This window comes from Podarcis vaucheri (genome assembly GCF_965113315.1).
Source record: "Podarcis vaucheri genome assembly, chromosome: 1".
Classification (NCBI taxonomy): Eukaryota; Metazoa; Chordata; class Lepidosauria; order Squamata; family Lacertidae; genus Podarcis; species Podarcis vaucheri.
In genome coordinates this window covers 108,697,944-108,710,676 of record NC_138759.1, presented here as the reverse complement: position 1 = coordinate 108,710,676, position 12,733 = coordinate 108,697,944, and positions in this window count along the sequence as shown.

The window sequence follows — 12,733 nt, the reverse complement described above, 5'->3', positions numbered from 1 at the left end:
CTATTTAGCACCTAATTAGTGCCTACAGTTCCCAAGGCACCTCTTACTCTTACTCTAACTGCCATGTTGCTCTGTCCTGACTATTCCCTCCTACATACTGCCTAACTAAGGGTAGCTCCACCTTTGATAGGCCACTCCAGATGTAGGTCCCCAGAGGTGCTGCCAGGTTTGAGGGAGCCCTGGTTGAGTTGCATGCTGCCTATCTGGTGATCATTTGAGGTGCCCCTTGGCTGTATGGTCGGGGGGGGGGGGTAACAGCGCTACTGTGCTTGCCATGTGTAAATCTCTGTGCAGCAGACATCAGTATTGCTTGAAGCAAACATGGAAAAAAACCTGTGGGTGGCAGATGCATGTCTTGTACATGTGCTGTGGTTCATTCAGGGTTCTTAAATATATGTTGGTATGACACTGGTGCTTCATAAAGTGACACAAATGCTTCATATTGTATGTTCCACAAAATACATTGTTTGGGGCCAACACTCAAAGCAAGAAAAAATTATTTCCTCTTGGCATATCTTAATGCTAGAAGCTGCTGGCACGGTATTAGCTTTTTATGTTTGGTAGTTCCCTAATTGCATTTGCAGCTGTGGTCCTGCAAATGCATACTCCAAAGAACATGCAGTTTCAAACTTAAGTCTGGGAAACAAGAAAGATCTCTGAAGCAATCGAAAACAGGTTTGATTGGGTTGCATGACATTTTAATATAAATTATTGCTGCTCCCACATGCTCAGAAAGAACCTGTGAATACAGTACTTAGCTGTTTTTATAAATCCTGTGGTTTCATTTCCTATACACCTTAACATCTGTGCTCTTGCTGGCATCTTGTTGGAGTCAGTTAAAGAAAGATGTTTACTATTTGATAAATAAGATGAAAGGTTGGGGCAATAATGGTGGCACCTAGGGGTTGGCCGGGTTGACCTTTGCCAAAGATGCAGACCCAGGGGAGCACAAAAAATTCACGTCTCCATTCTGACTTGGAATGGCTCGTATAGCCTGGTCACTTACCCATGTACTCTGCGGGCTGCGTCTCTGCTGCTCTGGGTGGCCAGGCAAAGGTGCGTGTTGCTGGTGTGTGCTCTCCCAGCAGCCCTGCAGGGCTGCCTCCCCAGTCAGCTGGCAGCGCTACTAGAAGTGCAAGCAGAGTGCCAAGTGGGACTAAGAGAGAAGAAAGATGGCGAGAACAGGTGTGAGTTGCAGAAAGAAGGAAAAGGAAGGGAGGGAAGGAGGCAGAAGGAAAAGCAGTGAGCGGAGAATGGAAACACAGTGGGGGGGGGGGAGACAAACAAACAAAAAAACCCAATTTAAAATACATGTTGAAATGCAATTTAAAAAGCAGCCTCATTTTAAAAGTAGTCCATAAATCAAAACCATAAGGGGAGGGAAGACATAAGGGTCAGACTGAGTCCAAACCAAAGGCCAGGTGGAACTTCTCTGTCTTGCAGGCCCTGCAGAAAGATGTCAAATCCTGCAGGGCCCTAGTCTCTTGTGACAGAGCGTTCCACCAAGTCGGGGCCAGTACTGAAAAGGCCCTGGCCCTAGTTGACCAAAGTCTAGCATTTGGTCCGAAATACGGTGGCAAGGCTCTTAACAGATGTTAGCTGCAGGGTGGGTTGGAAGAAAAGCCGCAACAAGTTCACAGGATTGGGCAGTGGAACACCTAGAGAGAGGAGGAGGAGACAATGCCCATGGGCTGAAAATAGACACATTTGCTCTTCCATAAGGACAAGGTATGCAGTGGTTGTTACTGCTCCTTTTCCTTACTCTTCTCATTGCTTAAGAGTGGACAGATGAACTGGCAGGAACAGGAATGAGGACCAGGGTTCTCCAGGGATTGGCAACAGAGAGTCACTTACAGGGGCACGGGCAGGTGCCCAGTGAGGCTGCCCCTTTATGCTGCCATTTTCTGACCAAATTTCTCTTGCTAGGGAAATTACTAGGGAAAAGTGATATTGTGGTTAAAAAGCCCTTCTGTGCACCTTTCTTTACACAACTGTTGCAGGAAATAAGTGGGAAAGTCCATGTGACTAAGGAACTAGGATAGAGGTCCGATTGTGACTCATGGGCCCATAATTGTCTTCACATAAATTCATGACTAGTAGGCATCTAGCCCTCCTGCTTTCTTGAAAGGTGATGAATATCACTCAGATGCAACTGAAGTACTATCTTACCAGCTGAAAATGTGTTATATACCATGGGATAACAGGATTATGTTTAGTGTGTAAGCAGCTCATAGTGACTCCGTGGAATAAAACATTGAGCCAACAATGAATTTAGGAAAAGATGCTCACTTTGTCTCTGCAGAGCACTTAGCCTAATTATCTAAAGTGGTATTAAGGATTTCCATTAACTTTAGTACCCTCTGGACAGCCCAAATGCTTTGGGAAAGAACCCCCCTCTCAGCATCCGTTGCTTCCAGGGCAGCATAAATATTGCAAAAGATACATTATTTTCTCAAAATAACTCAGATGCTTCTCAGTATCTCCTTCTTGGGTCAGGGAAGGTTTAGGCAGCCGTTGGAATATGCCAAACTTTCTGTGCTGAAGTGTACACACCCTGGAATTTTTCAGCGGAGAAAGGGAGATAAACTTCCCTTTTCAGCCTTTAGTTCCATTATAATATTTGTTTTCTTACTAAATCCTGACAAAGTCCACCCACTGGGCGGTTTGAGGGGAGAAAACAGTTTTGAGTTACAAAGGTGTGTCTCCTGGAACAGCATATTTCCTTACCCCCAACCCTGGCTCAAATTCAGCCTTATAAACATTTCTAAGGATAGCATACTTCATGAATGTTCTAGCTATGAGCGAGCAATGGTAACCTTTTGACTTGATACATAACCCCCCCCCCCCAAAAAAAAAACAAATCCCAACATATATCTCTCTACGAAATGCTGTTAATAATCACATTTCTGTTTACCTCAGGTTCTCTTAGCCAGGATTTCTGAGGTCACATTCTAATTATACTGCATGTCTAAAGACTGAGAGATGTGTTGTGTCAGGAGGACACCCTCAGGGCATTGTATTTATTGCAGAGGTTTGTAACCAAAGCAGGGAGCAAAACAGACCATGCAGCCCAGACTCCGCGGCAAAAATAAAAATAAAAATTGATGTTCTCAAGGTTCCCAGAGAAGATTAGGCCAACAGTGTTCCATTGACCTGTGTTATTCTGTAACTGATTAAACACATAAAGAGGGGGGGGGGAAGAGTATGTTTGCTCAAAAAAAGGGAAATGTGTCCAAGTGACAGCAGATAGATTCATTTCCTTCCTATGTCTGTTAACGTGTATGATGCAAGGTTGTCAGTCACTGTAGATAATTATATCTCTATGTAGATTATATCTATATGATTCTGTTGTGGGCCTATTCACAAAGAAGCTTCATTGTGAGACAATGCATTTGTCATGATTTACCCTGTCAAGAAAGATGGGGCAAATTCATTCAGGTTGTGCCTGTCTGCTCACAGAAGGGGTGTTTCCAGACTGTTGCTGTTTCCAGGTGGGATTCAATCACATACTGGCAAATCCAGGTTGCATAATTATAGTTCATTGGGAGGTCTTGTGCAACAAATATGCTCCCTGCAGATAGCAGACTTTTGGCACTAAGGAACTGATGAGGAAACACTTGTTTTGATGCAACATCATCTAACCTCCCTGCAAACCAATCAGGCTAAAGGCTCACTAAATAGGTGGCATCGTCTAACCTTTCTGCCAACAAATCTAGACAAAAATCCAAACAACAGGTCTTCTGGAAAATCCTTGCTTGCTTCAGCATCAGAATAGGGGATTTAGCAGGAGTTGATTCCCTATAAGAGTTAGATAGAATGAACACTAAATGCAAGTGGAAAACCCATTTCTTTTCTTAAATCAGCCAGGTAGATTTATTGGGATAAGAGATAAGAAGTGCCTATAAAAAAAACCCTGCCAGAATATTATATCATATGAACATTTCCCAACAGATTCACAGGCAGGCTTGGATGGTGATTAATTCAAATATACTTTCAGCGAATTTGGTATTTATCCTTCTGTGTTAAGAACTCAGAAAGGGAAAAGAGGGATTTGACACAGCAAAGGAATTACTGAAGAATTTTTTTAAAAAAAACCTGCATCAGCAGAGGATCTGAATATTTTCATAATATTGATGGAAGCTCTGGCATGCATCGATCCAAAATCAATCTGCTATCTGTCATAATCCACATTTGTATATTAGAAAATGGACAGAAACATTGTTAGAAGCGGCTGTTACGCTATGTATGAACAGGAAACATTTTCTGTTTTGCCTGCAATTTTTTTCACTCATACAAAGGGATGAAATCTGCCTTTGGGAAAAGAGGTTTCTTAAATTAGAGGGGGGGAAATGTGAAGAAAATATTGAGCATGAAAACAGCATTCCACACCGATAGTGTATTATGACCTGGATTTTAAGAAAGAGCAAAACAAACACAGTGGGAACATTTTCAAAGCCAGATATGCAAGGAGATCAAATGCAGTTAAGAAATACTGAAGCATATTGATGCAGTTATGATCTTTCTTGCAGAAATAGAATTTCCGTTCCATGGTGGCAACTAGACTTTGGGTCACCCCACGAAGGAAATTATCTTGGTACATTGGAAGAAATTGCCAGGTTTGATCCTTTTCTTAAGCAGCACTTGAGAAATCATGCAAACAAAGGAAAAGGCCATGTTTCATATACCGTATTTCATCACAGATATTTGATGAACTAGGTTGAACTAATGGGGGAATGAAGTTCATATGAAAACCATCTAGGAGGCGAAAGAGGCAAAGTATTTTTCTCTTATTGTTGACACTACACTAGATACTTCTCATGAAGATCAGCTATACATTGTTTTCTAGTACATATTGAATGGAGAAGTGAAGGGGTGCTTTTTGTGCTTTGTGCCTATTGGCATCTGTGCTGGAGAAAACGTATGTGAAATGTTCACCAGCATTCTTCAGAAGAACGGTATTGACATCACGAATGGCAGGGGACCAGACTTATGATAAAACAAGGAATATGCGTGGTCAATACCAGGGCCTGCATAAAAAGTATAAACAATGCTGTGTTTGTGACTTGTGCAAGTCATTCACTGAACCTAGTTGGGCAAAACAGCATGGATTATAGTCTTTATGCACTTAAGCTGTTCAAATTACCGTATTTTTTGCACCATAACACTCACTTTTTTCCTCCTAGAAAGTAAGGGGAAATGTCTGTGCGTGTTATGGAGGGAATGCCTGCGGGTGGCGGGGGGATCTGCTGCAGTCGTGAGCAGAGGATCCATGGTTCCCCTTCCTTCCCTCCTCCGTGGTGCTTGCTTTGAAACAGCAAAGCGGGAGAAGAGTCGCTGAGTGGGGAGGAGAGGGGGACAGAGAGCCTGCTTGCTTTAAAGGAGCAAAGCGGGAGAGGAGAGGAGCCTTCTCCTCTTATACCCCTCTTCTGCATTATTAGCAGCATCCTTCTCCACCCACCCCACGCGTGTCCTTTGTCCCTTGAGTGCTTTTCCTTCCCTCCCCACTTTAAACGTGGTTACAAACCACAGATCCACATGGATCCTCAGGATTTTTGCACTGGGTCACCCCAAATTCACCATCAGATCACATAGCATGTCCATGGCTACAGCTTGCACCAAAAAAAATCACGCACCCACTGTTGCCTGGGGCCGCAGTGGTGCAAAAACGTGGTTACAAAGCATGGATCCACATGGATCGTTAGGATTTTTGCATTGGGCTACCCCAAACTCACCGTCAGATCACATGTCTGTGGCCACAGCATGAACCACAAAAATCATACATCCGCTGTTTCGTTTAGAATATTTTTTTTCTTGTTTTCCTCCTCCAAAAACTATGTGCGTGTTATGGTCGGGTGCGTGTTATAGAGCGAAAAATACGGCACTTTTATGCTTTCTTTTCAGGATCTACCCACAAGGCAATATTGATCACTGGACCTCAAAATTAATAACAGTAAACCAAAGATCACCTTGAAAAACCTGTCACAAACAAGATGGTCATGCAGAGAAGATGCCATACAAACTCTTGTCGTCCATTGCTACTACGTTTTGGAAGCTTTCACAAAGACTGTTAATGATTCCAAAGAAAAAGTAGTGGTTAAGTTAGAAGCAAAGTTTTGGGTAAAGAAAATGAAAACATTTGAAATATCTTTTATAGCAATATTCCGGCATAAAGTCCTTCACAGATTTGATTGGGTCAGGAAAGTTCTACAGAAACCAGGCCTTGATGTTGTGTCAGAGGAAAATTCATCATTCTTTATCACTTTTATCCATGACATAGGGAACATCGTTGAAGAAGAGACAAAGAAGTAATCACGTGGAATCCACATATTTAGGTGAAAGATCAACAGCTCGAAGACACAAATCCATGGAAAAAGTGACTGTAAACTAAAATAGACAAATTGAGGTTGGGAACATACTACAGTGTCTTAGATATAAAATTCAAATAGAACTGGAGAAGTGCTACTGTGCTTACACAGCAGTTGTGAATCTATTTGGATTCCTAGCAAGACTGAACCATTCTTCCCCAGATCTTAGTGCACTGGAAAGACATGTAGCACTTGTAGTGAGTGGTTACTGAAATGATCTGCAAATTTCTTTGTCCTCCAAACTAATTCATTAATTTGTTAGATACTGCAGAGGGATGTGATGGATCCGAGACTACTGCACCTAGTAGCTTGAAGATAATTTTCAGCAAGGACCTGGTTACTTTTCTGAATGCTATTATAGATCTCCACCTTTAACTTTGCCAATTTGAAATTGTGGAGGAGAAAGGGTGTTCTACAGTTCTTCTTTATTTGAAACAAGTTGCACAGCACATCACTGCAGTCAAGGCTGTCACCCTTATCTGTTCTATTCATAGAATGAGACCTTCTGATAGAAATCTCTTCTGATAATCCCATCTCTGAATTTGCTGACAAGGAACGTATAGAAAGAAGACGAGTTAACTTTTGCAATATTCTGGGTGTAATTTGTCATTGTGTCATATTTTTTCATATTTGTCATATTTTCTTTAGTCAAAAAATCTTGACATTCTGATGCCATATATAACTGTTTTTAAAAAAAGTATATTATAATTATTTATTAAATTTACATACAGTACTGCCCTTCATCCGAAGATCACATGGGCAGTTTACCTTATAAAAACACAAAATGCATAACAACAACAGCAAAACAATACCCCCAACAGACACATTTGTATGATAAGTTCAATTACCTATACAGTCAAACGCTGCCAATAATAATAATAAGAGGGGGGCTTTAAAAATGCAGAAAAAGAGAGGGAAAAGGAGGGTGGTGATGGAATCGTGCATGTGTTTGCAACGAGATGTGAAATGCACTCAGGGCCAGCCCATGAGGTGACCATCTCAGGTGGCAAGATTCATAGGTGCAGCACACCCCAATGTAGATCTTTATTCTCCGCTTTGCTCATGATGTGTAGATCTTCACTCACCCCTTCTTCCCTGGCAGGAGGGTGGGCGCCATTTTGTGGTTTGCCTCAGGCACCAAAATGTCTTGGGCTGGTCCTGGTTGCAGTGTGTCAACATGAGAGTACCTGTATATATGGAGGCTCCTTGTCCATGATCAATACCCTCAGCTTTTGCAAGGGAAAGATTGCACATGGAGAACGTGCATGCCTATGATCTTGGGCAAAAAGAACTATGAATTCAGAGTCGGGATCTGCATACACAATCTCAGTTCCCTCCCTCACCCATTCATCTTGAAAAGGCTGGATGACTGTGTGGGTCTCCTGACCCCACAAGCAACGCCATATAAGAGTCTACAACTGCCTTCCCCCACATTTGCCTTTTCCAGCCCCAGTTTTGGAGTGCAACTCCCATCAGCTGCAGTCAACCTGCCTAATGCTCAGGGATGATGGGAGTTATAGCCCAACATCTGGAGGTTGCAAGCCTTGGGGAAGGCTGGTCTACAACATAGAAGTTTGTCATGATCACATTCCTACATACAAAATGTGGTTATTATTTACTAGTCAGTATTAGACCCTGGGCCTTAGACAATTTAATACATGAAATGGAGTGGGGGGGATCACATAGTAATGTCCTGCAGATGTTTTTTAAAAGGCACATAGGGATAGAAGGTGGAGGCATAACATTCCACTTCCCAGAATCTGCTAATCAAAATGAGTTGCTTCATCATAAAGCAGGCCCTGTCCTACGCTGCAAGCAGAGGAGTTTCCAGATTGAGAAAAAGTGTGAGTGAGATCTCCTGGTCTGGCATGAAAAATGGTATGTGAGTGACCATAGGCAAACAAACAGGACGTGCTACTAAGCTGCCAATCTGTATCTTACTGCAGTCCTGGCACCTGGAAGCAAAGTGCCTGGCATCCCTTTGGGAGCCAATAGCCAGGGTAGTCATTCATCCCCCTCATGTCTGGTGGAGGAAGTGTCCTTCTTGCTTGTTGCTCTTTTCATTAGTCATACTACAGAGGCACATAGTGTGTTTACTTTGCTACCCAGTTTGCTTTGAGTACGGTACACAAGACAAGTGTGGAGTTGGATGGTTTTTATTTGCTCCAGGGAAATTACTGTAATTGAAGCAATGTGAATGTTAACATCAGAGTGTGGACAGCAATGCTACAGTTTGGCATTGTTGCCTCTGGGAGTCTGTAATTTACAAGATTTCAGTTACAATTTAATTTAAATGTCTCTCTCCCCCCCCACTACTTTTTCTGATGCAGACTGAGTTTTCTATTTTTAAAACAAACAAATCAAACTTATCAGATTAATCCCTCAGGATAAAGCACAACTTCCTATGAAGGTATTTGCTTCTTTAACAGCCTTTCCCCAGTGAGCTTGATCTTGTAAAACGGCAACAACAACAACAACAACAACAACAACAACAACAACAACAACAATAATAATAATAATAGGTTTATCATTGTTCTATTGCTTACACTTATATGTTTGGCATCTGATAGTTTGAGAAACACAGCAGTCATTTTGTGCGGAAATTCTGATCTTCCCCTCTTTTTCTAACCTTGCATTCTCAGTCTACTAAATCATTCAGGCTTAAATCATTTTTAAAAGCAAAGTACATTTTTAATTTAACAGTGTACGCTGATTGCCAAGGACCCCCTCCCATTTTTTTTTTAATAGATGTGCTAAAGTGCACCATCTTGTGGCGAATTTAAAAATGCGATGTTTCCCTTCTGAAGCGTGGAGTCCCTAATTAACACTGCAGAAATGGAAATGAAATAAATAAAAAGAAAATCAGATTCATACAACTGAGTTGCACAGAATGCTAACTTTTGAATTTTTAATTTCATGGGCAAGGCAGATTTCAGCAGGAGGGATTTTAACATAACAATTATTTAATTAATTGGACAAAGGCCCAGCCCTACCACCTGACAGAGTGAAATAGCTGCCTGAGGCAGCAAATACTGCAGGCTGAGGAGGGCAGTGGATCCAGCCCTCTAAACTGCTCTCTTCGAGGACAGAGTTGTGTGCCCCTCCCCTTTAAGCTTTCTTTCTACCCTCAGGGGTAGTGGTGGGTGTTGAAGTAAGATTCACTGCCTCTGTGTGGAATGGAGAAGTGCACCATTTTGTCCTTTGCCTCAGGCAGCAAAATGTCTTGGGCCAGTCCTGAGTGGACTGCAGACTGGGGTGGCTCACAGATCCCCTGGTCACAGACTTCCCCACTATGATGAGATTGTATTGTATTCCTATTGGTAGGTTTTTTACCTAATAAATAATGTCAAAAATTAGGGGGCGTCTTATACACGGATAGTGTATCTCCCCATTTTCTTAAATTTGAGTCCTCAAAAATAGGGGGTGTCTTATACATGGGAAAATATGGTATTTCTAAATTAGCACATACAAATTGTATGTAAATTTGTGGTCTCTTTTTTGTGATGTGCGAGTGGCCCCCCCTAGGTGGGGCTCACCTAAAGGCTCTAAGCCTTTTTGTTAGACAAGCTTTTGCTCTTACCAGATTTGGCTATGTATCTGAGAAAACCTTAGAACATAGGAAACTGACTTGTTCAGTCAGACCGTTCATCCATCTAGTTTTTAAATTTTATTTATGAATTTTTACATAATCACATATATAACGCACAACTCTAACCCTTCTAACGTTTTTAACTTGTTTGCAGTGATTCTTCAAATATTCTATAAACATTTCCCGGTCTTCCTTAAATGCCCTTTTGATCTCTTATTCTGTTAGTTTCATTTGCTAATTCTGCACATTCCATCATTTTCGTCTGCCACTCCAGACCATTGGTCCATCTAGCTTAATATTGTCTTCACTGACTGGCAGAGGCTCTCCAGGGTTTCAGACATGAGTCTTTCCCTGCCCTAACTGGAGATGATGGATACTGAACCAGGGTCCTTGTGCATGCAAAGTCAGTGCTCTGCCACTGAGCTATATTCCCTTTGTTAAAGGTATGGACCAGGAATGCAGTGTATTTTGGGCCTCCTGGCTTTCCGTACCAAGAAACTGCTGAGTCAGCTCTCTGGCAGCGCGCAGCTTAGTTTCAATTCTACATTGCAAGCAGTGACCTGTTGTGTGGTTTTCTGTCTCCATAAAACGCTTGACAATAAAGTTGTTGTTGTGCATCCTCTGTGGGGCCTCCCCTTCGTGATACTTTTAAAGTAAATTACTGTTCCCTGCTTTCTTTATTCAGGTCTGACTAAATTAGATTTTTAAAATAAAACCTGAGAGACAAAAATAGTGTTCCTTTAAAGCAGGCCAGCACACCTTGTGACGTCCCCACCCATTCCGAACACGAGGACAGTTGCAGCCTATGAGTCATGCATTGTGGCCTGGCAGGTGTTTGGCAGCCTTCAACATTTGCACAGTGCTAGACGGGCAGTAAATAGGGCCTTCATTGGGCAGCTGCAGGATGCTGGTGGTGCTCCTGTTCAGCTTTGTGAGTTGCAAGGGAAGCCTTGAAGCAAGGTTGCAACTCTGACGCTTGCAAGGAGTTGCTCAATACTGCAGGCAGTTACTAAAAATTTAATTTAGAAATCAATGTACTCCAGCTGATGCTAGATTATTCTGTCTGTTCACACACTGTACTAATTAAGCGAGCGTAGCCGTGCCTTTCATGGCGTGAAATGAAAAGAAATATGAAAGGCAAGTTTCCCCAACGCAACCATGTAACAAAAGAAGTCTTGTCAAATATTCCTTCATTACAGAAAGGCTGACGAGGGAGGATTGCAGTGGGTGGCTAACCATTTGGGGAATAGTGCACATGAATACAAGCACAGGTAGGGGCTTGGGGGAGCGTGGCCCACCAACTGTTTGCTTGTCTCTGCCAGTTGATAGCATCTAGCAGGAAGGGTTAGTACAAACTCCTGTGAGTGCCAATTGTTCCCACCAGTTCCTCCTATGGTGCTTGTGAAAGGTCTCAGTAAAGATCCCCTTAAAAAATTGTACATACAAGGGACTGTTTACTCTTCCTGCTCAGTTCGTGTTTGCATATATCGAACAATGTATGGCTTTCAGAGAGTGTCGGGACAAGACACCCAACCTTCCCATTTGTTCTGAACCAGAGGAGAGGTGAAAGAACTTCTGTCTGTCAGTATGGCTGTGGCTGATGCCTCCCTCCCCAGTGATGGGGGCACATGCCTGCACCACTTCTTTCTCTCAGTCCCATTTCTTTTTCTTCCCTTTCAGATGTGGCAGTCATTTTGTACCCCACAGTGGCCATTGTGGTATGCCGTGCCCCCGGAGCAGCCGTTTTGTGCCTGGAGCCCGTGGTACCGTATTTTGCTATGAATTCCAGATGTGCTCACTGTTCCCCAAAGGCAGGCATCCCTTGGGTTAGAATTTCCTTCAGAACTCTTCCAACCGTAAAAACCAAGGGATCATAATGAAGGGTGTATAAATTCAAACAAGCTGGGTTTAAAGTAATAAAACAGTCATGGCATGACATTCAGTCACTTCAGTAGGTTTGGCAATCCTTTTGGCCACAAGAGTTCCAAGAGGTGGTGGTTGATTGGTCTGGGACCATGTGACAGAAGGCATGGCTGGAGCTGGCACCGGGCATGGCCAGAGCCATCCACACTCACACATACACCAACTCGTGTGATTTACATTGGGAAGTTGGTATGCAGGAATGACCCTCCCCATATGCTGGGAAGATTGCAGTTTACACAAAGAGGAGTCTTTGCAACAAGTACTGCTATGCAATATTTGGTTAGTCTATTCTGGAACACCCAACTGAATTTTTTTGAAAGACACACTCACACGTAAAACTCTAATAATATAATGGAGGGGGGAGAGAGAGAAAAGATAGAGCACATAGCAAAATAATAATAATAATTCCAGTTGCCCTATACTCCCCTATCTCTTTTGTGCATATTACTCAGCTACAACCACCCACCCTCTTACAAACAATTTGTACCCTTCAGTTCTAATTCAGTATAGTTGCTGGTGGCAACCAATGCAACTATTAGGTTTCGGTTCATTTCTATTCCTTTGATTTAATCATGATCAGCTGAATTTTAGGATGGTTACTGCCTAATCTTGGTTGCAGAGGTGTGCTTGGCCTGGATGGAGCTGGAAGAAAGATGTGCCCGTGGTTTCTAGAACAGGAGTGGGGAAGCTTTGGCCCTCTAGATGTTGTGGGACTCCAACTCCCATCAGTCCCAGCAGCATGGCCAATGGTCAGGGATGATGGGAGCTGGAGTCCAGCAACATTGGGAAGGCCACTGGTTCCCCACTCCTATTCTAGAAGGAGGAGCCATATTAGACACTGTGAATAGCAGCTGGA